Genomic DNA, 6799 nt, shown 5'->3' on the forward strand with positions numbered 1-6799 from the left:
CGAATTAAGCGCTTACCAACACATTTTGCGATTCATTTTTATGTATTGAGCCATATACATATAAAAATATACTTTAATCTAAAATCGATGAGATAAAATCGATTGAATCTGACCTTGACCTTGACCTTGACCTTGACCTAGTGATATCCTAATATATACAATACTAGCGGTCCGCCCCGGATTCACTCGTAGTACACATTTTGTATTGGTTTTCTCTTCATAAGAAACAACCTCGTACTTCAAGGAATATTATAAAAAAAAAAATTAACGAAATCGGTTCAGCAGTTCTCGAGCACATATTGCGATTAATTTGTTTATAGATATATAATACTCTACTAAAGGATTAAATAAAACAACACATAATTTATAAAATATTTAATACCAAAAGAAAAAAAAAACACATTTTTCTTGGAAATCATTGAGGCTGAGTAGGTGACAGTTACGATATCCGAAAGTGTTCAAACACGAAAGGCGACAAAGCCCGGGTGCACAGCTAGTATGAAAATATCACTAAGTTTGACAGCTTTGGAGATAAAATCGATCAGTGAAACTATAGCTTTATTGATCGTCATCAAAATTAACCAACCAACGCATGTGCATAGACCAATTCAACTTTTACGTCTTATTATTTCTACTTACTGGAGGGAAAGTAAAGACTATTTATTTTTTAATTTCAATAAATTTTTATTATTTTCACAATTTTACGTAGGTATAAGATTTCATATCAAATAAGTTATATTATTATAAAAACTGGTATTCGAAATAGCAGCCGTAAGTAGATAGGTTTTTTTGTAGGTTTCGGTTAGAGGATAAATTAATAATCTATTTTTGTCTTTTTAGTAATTTGAACACAGTGTAATATGAAAAACAGGGCATTGATTATTAATATTAAATTAAATTATTTAATAAACCTAAACCTTCATAATTAAGATAAAGTTTAAAACAATATTCAAATGTAGGGTTTTCTGACACCCCGGTTGTTAAAATATATATTTTCATTTTTTTTTTTGTTAATTTTAATAATATTCGAAATAAACAGAATTTACATAATTTATTGATAACAACTAGATTAATTTATTTCTTCTCCGCTAATTTCTTCAATCTTCCTCGAAGATGAAATAAAGCGGGAGATCGTCACATTTTTCGAAATTCGTTTAAAATCACGTGATTTCCAAAAATGCAATATTCTCTTACTTTACATATTATTTACATATTACAGTAAACAATCTTAAATTTAACATTTTCTTTACCAAAATATATTAAACCTAGCTTTCCGCCCGCGGCATCGCCCGCGAAGTCAAAGAAAAACCCGCATAGTTCCCGTTCCGGTGGGATTTCCGGGATAAAACCTATCCTATGTCTTTTCTCGGGTATCAGAATATCTCTATACCAAATTTCATGCAAATTATTTCAGTAGTTAAGGCGTGATTGAGTAACAGACAGACAGAGTTACTTTCGCATTTATAATAATTATTAATAATATACCTAGTATGGATTATTAAAAAACTGAATCTATTATAATACTGTGAAGAAAACATAGTTTGCATAGACTAATTAATATTTAGAATTCACTTTAACCAATTGACAAGAAAATTAAACGAAATCAAGTGATAGTTGATACTTATAAACTCATTGCAACTAATTTGGCTTAATTAAACTTCTTTAACTAAGACAAATTAGTTCCTTTTTAGTTAATAAGTAAAGTTATAATACAATAAAATAATAACACAGATTAGATAAACCGTCGTCAATCTTCAATTCCAGTTGTTAGTAAAAAGCATGAGCTATAAGCATTTTTTAGAATTTCGATGTAACGACGAACTACTTAAAAATGCAATATTCTCATACATTTTATATAATATGTCCAATATTCCTGTTATGTGTAAAAAAGGAACCTTCGCAAATGCAAACTAAAAAAACATTTTATAAACATGACCTAAGAACATGACAATCTTTTTGACGTTTTTATTTCAAGAAATATAACAATAGTTAAGTGATTTTACAACACTGTTATAATTTATTAATTACAATATCGTTCTCTCATATCAATAAAAGCAAAATGAATGGATACAATAAACATATAATTAAAACTAAATAATGATAACAATATTATAATTTGGTGAATCAATTTTTAACTAGTTTTCATCTTCATACATGCTTTCAAATAACTTTATGTAATACTTTATTTACAAACAAAATAACAGAACAAAAATGACAGTATCAATTCCTCATTAATACATTTTGAGTGGACAATACACGCAGCAATATTACAATGTTATATTAATTATTGACGAACTCATTTTAAATTATTTATATATTTATAATAATATTTTGAAACAGAGACTTTGAAATCTTATAAGTTCAAAATCAAATTTCTAATTCAAATATACTAATAAATTCGGCGTGTGCAGACTGACTGTTGATGAAATCTTGAAGTTCTTGAACTCCACGTCTTAAACACCTGAAAAAAGAAAGACAATAATTATGTTTCTAAAAACCTATCACATTACCCGTATAGTAGGTACTGTAGATTGTTCAATGGCCCACTAAAATAAGGTTAGGATTAAAATGAATGGGTGAATAAAACGAAGGTAAATAATAACTGCATCAACTATTACTAACCGTTATAATGCTTCACCCAATATATTATGTAGAATCAATATTATCTTGTAGCTACCACTGACAGTCCGTAAGAAGTTTTGATTGTCCAGATCACATCACGACAACCCCTTAAAACCTCGGGATCACTGAACTAAAAAATGTAATATAAATTAATCAATAAATTGAATTTATAAATAAGGAAAATTATTTAAGGACTCAATCCATACCTGATTCGAGACACAGCGTATCGATGTTTTAAATTTAGAAAATAACGGCGGAACCCTATTTTAAGCCATGTTCATTTGTAAAGTCTGATGCATAGATGTTTTAGAAAATGATACCTATCGGGAAGCTAATTATTTAAGCCTTTATATGCTACTTGTTTTGATATGTTTCTTCTCACGTAGTTGCTATTAGATGTTATTGATTGTTGTAATTTTTATAGTACCTAGTTGATCCGAAACTAAATCACCGGAGCGATAATAGAGTGAGATCAAATTATTATAAAATTGATCTCATTCTATTTTCACCCCGGTGAAGGTCGATTTGGGTTCGGATCTTAGACTATAAGCGAACAATAGATTATTTGTTGCAACATGCTATGTAAACCTTCAATCAATCTCCTCCCAAGCTTCTCAGTGTATCAGTTGTTGTCACCAAACCAGGATCTACCTATAATTAAAAATTAAACAATTATAAACATGTAAATAAATATTATCCATTCAATCTATACTAATATTAGAAAGCTGAAGAGTTTGTTTGTTTGTTTTAACGCGCTAATATTAGGAGCTACTGGTCCAATTTAAAAAATTCTTTCGGTGTAAGATAGCCCATTTATCGAGGAAAGCTATAATAGGCTATCATCTCGCTAAGACAAACAGGAGTGGAGCAATGCGAGTAAAACCGCGGAGCACAGCTAGTAATAAATATAGCACCAATTAAATGAGCAAGTAATTAAATGCCATGTATCATGTTACCGTATTTCCCTTTCCTGCCTTTGTAGCGTGACGTCATTGTTAAGGCGATCAAGGCTGTATCCATCCAAGATACAAATTTTCCGTTTATATACATACCGATAGCTGCAAAGTATTTTAAGCTCTTTTCCTTGAAAACACGGGATAAAAAACCTGTAATTAGCCATTTGTTATTATTTGTTTTGAGTCTGTTTTGTCTTTCGAATAAATGAATTTAATTACCCTAAAATGTTTATAAACATTAAATATAAAAAATATTTTTTATATAAATATAAAAATTCGGCTTAAAACATATTATATTGTTAGACAAAAACTAAGACAGCGCCAATAGAAGGGATGACAGGTGGTGGCGGATTTGCAAATAAAAGCGCTGGCGCGCTCATTCGCGGCACCATTCGTCGCGAGTCAATTGACAGACTACAACTCTGCCCGTTTGTGGAGTCAACTGCCATATTATTGTCCTTTGCATTATATAAGTTTTTTTTTATTACAATTAAGTAAATTAGTGAAAGTGAGTTTTAAAAATCAGTGTGAAATTATTTCATTATTTTGTAAATTTTGTAAATGTTAAATTAAATTAACGAGTTTTGATTATATTTGTTACCTACGTTGTGTTTTTTTTTTCATTCCCACTTCTGTTCCTAAATATATAACATATTTTATTACACAAGTAAATTTTTTTCCTAACTCTTTAAGGTTATACATATTATATTATAAATATGCTCTAATTTAAGTCCTAAAAATCTTCTACTTGTATTCAAATATAATATAACAACAAATTCAATATTATTAATAATTACTATGAATAATACAATACCAATTTATCTGTTAACGTTTTTCTTTCTTGATAGTAGTGGTACTGTTTATGAATCCACATCTGACTACATATTCTTCAGAACTTGTTTCAAAATACTCAGGTCTGCAGAATATATAGCTAGATGTAGGTATCACATCGATATATCTTCAGCCTTCCAAAGAAGGCAATCAATTCGTGTTATTTATTAAGTTGAGAAAATATAGAATCAGTAGAGGAAACATTGACAATTATTCATAATAATAAAATATGAATAGATAAATTGATTCCTCTTTACTGCTTAATATTTTATAATAACTACCACTTGATTTAAGTATTTTCTTAAAAATTCGTAACTACACGACTTAAAGATAAAGATGCAAAATATATTTAATTAAATATGTAGAAAACTGTTCCTAACTTTAAAGGCGTTTCTTTGTCACTGAAAAATTTTATAGAAGTCAGTAACAACAAACGCTTTTAATTAGAAATTAATAGCAAGTTAACACTTTGATTAAAAGTTAACCAGGCGACGGTGAATTTTAATATTAACATTTTTATAAGGATATAAAATCTTATTTCTTTTCCGTTGTGTCTTTAAAAGATGCAAAATAAAAAACAAGTTAGCAATATTTATTTATGTATTATACAATATTTATGTATTATATTTTGACTTATAAGCAATTTTGAAACTATTCAGCAAAAATTAAATGTTACCATCTATTATTATATATTCGTTTACAAATTGGAAGCATCTTTACAAAGATACAAGTCACAAATATTGCATTACTTGCAAAAAATAATGATGTATTTATCCGACTCAAGGATTTTTATAAGCATTTGCCTTTGACAATTTTTTAATTTCCGAATGAAAAAAGGCATTAATATCGTAATTATCTCTCATAACTGTACAACATGTTAATTTATTTCTTCTTAACATATTCAATAGTTCTCGAGCTCTATATTTTGCCTTAACATTTAGGTATATGTTTGCTACACTTTTAATAAACTGCAAATTAATATCCTCCGAATTCCTTCCTCATATTTGTGTTATAATCCCGTATCAAACTCAAACATTTATCATTCAACTTGCTTCTTTTGGGAACTTTGAGTCGTTATAAGTAATAATACATGAATGGTATTTTTATACTCAATTGGGCTGCTTAGTCAAAATCGATAGCAGAAATGAGGCCTTTTCCATTGTGATTTAAGTTTAAAAATATATGGTGTGTCGGTTTGTTATCTTTTCTGTAGGTTGTAAGCTGTTCCAAATTATATTTCTACAATAGTAACCTACGTATGTTGTGGAGAGCGAAGAATTTTCTCGTAAATTGAATACCTAAAAAGGAAATAATTATCAACAAACATCAATCTGATAAAAATGGAAACATAATAGAGACTTACCTTCCAAGACATAATAATAATTGTTACGTTTGTACACTGATTAGCTTGAAAAATATTGAAAATCACTACATAGTATAAAACAAAGTCGCGCTTTCTCTGTCTCTATGTCCAAAGAGACATATGGACAGAGTATGCTTAAATCATTAAAACTACGCAACGGATTTTGATGCAGTTTTTTTAATAGATAGAGTAATTCAAGAGGAAGCTTTTAGTATATAATTTATTAGGTTTTAGACAAAGCAGGCGAAGCCACGGGCTCTAAGCTAGTTAAATTATAAGAAAAGCACAAATGTTTAGTACCCACACTTCGTTACGTTCATAAAATAGACTACCGAACATAATATTACAATTATCTGGAATTGCACGAGTTTCAACGCTACCAAAACCATATAATAAGTATAATTTATTTCAAATAATTTGAATATGATACCAATAGATATGAAAACAAAATAAATTGACCGGGGAATCGCTTTACATGCTCGACGCTCGTATCAAATCCATTTCACATCATTGAGTTAATATTACTACGTATGGAAGAGACACCACGAACAAAATCTGTGCGCCATTTTTTTGCTCTAAGTTTTAAAAATTATTATCTAGTTAGTACCTAAGTACTTACCGATGAAAGTTATTCCTTTGCACTTTTCTGTATTATTTGTATTATTTGTGCAATATCGTAACACACACGAAGGCATATTTCACTTTAAAACAAATAAAAAATGAGCGTGCAGTTACGCCATATGGCGTATGTTGAGCGGAACATAAGTGATGTAGGCGGTGTCGTCTCCATAAGTATATCTCAATGTTTCACACATAAATTTTGTAGCGATCATATTACCGCATACCTACTTTGAATCATTTGAAGCTTTGTTGCTAACATGGTTTAATAATTATTGTATACAACATTGTAATATGTAACTACAATTTGATAACAATCGAATCTAGAACAGAAACTAGATGTTTAATTGTAATAATACAAAGGAATGTGTATGTAGGAATATATTTGATTTTATTAAATAACTAGCGG

At 29.0% G+C, this 6799-nt stretch overlaps 1 long non-coding RNA gene across 2 annotated transcripts; it reads right to left on the reverse strand.

Annotated features, from left to right (window-relative positions):
* Positions 1–2124: 2124 nt before the first annotated feature.
* LOC123704853 lies at positions 2125–3806 on the reverse strand. 2 transcript variants are annotated; one of them, XR_006753201.1, is made up of 4 exons: positions 3579–3806; positions 2829–3011; positions 2623–2752; positions 2125–2461 (listed from the first exon to the last, which is right to left on the reverse strand). It is a non-coding gene; the product is annotated as an uncharacterized LOC123704853 (long non-coding RNA). The 2 variants fall into 2 exon arrangements; XR_006753200.1 differs by lacking the exon at positions 3579–3806 and having other exon boundaries at positions 2829–3352.
* Between the last annotated feature and the right edge of the window lie 2993 nt (positions 3807–6799).

The sequence above is a fragment of the Colias croceus genome, chromosome W (genome assembly GCF_905220415.1).
Source record: "Colias croceus chromosome W, ilColCroc2.1".
Classification (NCBI taxonomy): domain Eukaryota; kingdom Metazoa; phylum Arthropoda; class Insecta; order Lepidoptera; family Pieridae; genus Colias; species Colias croceus.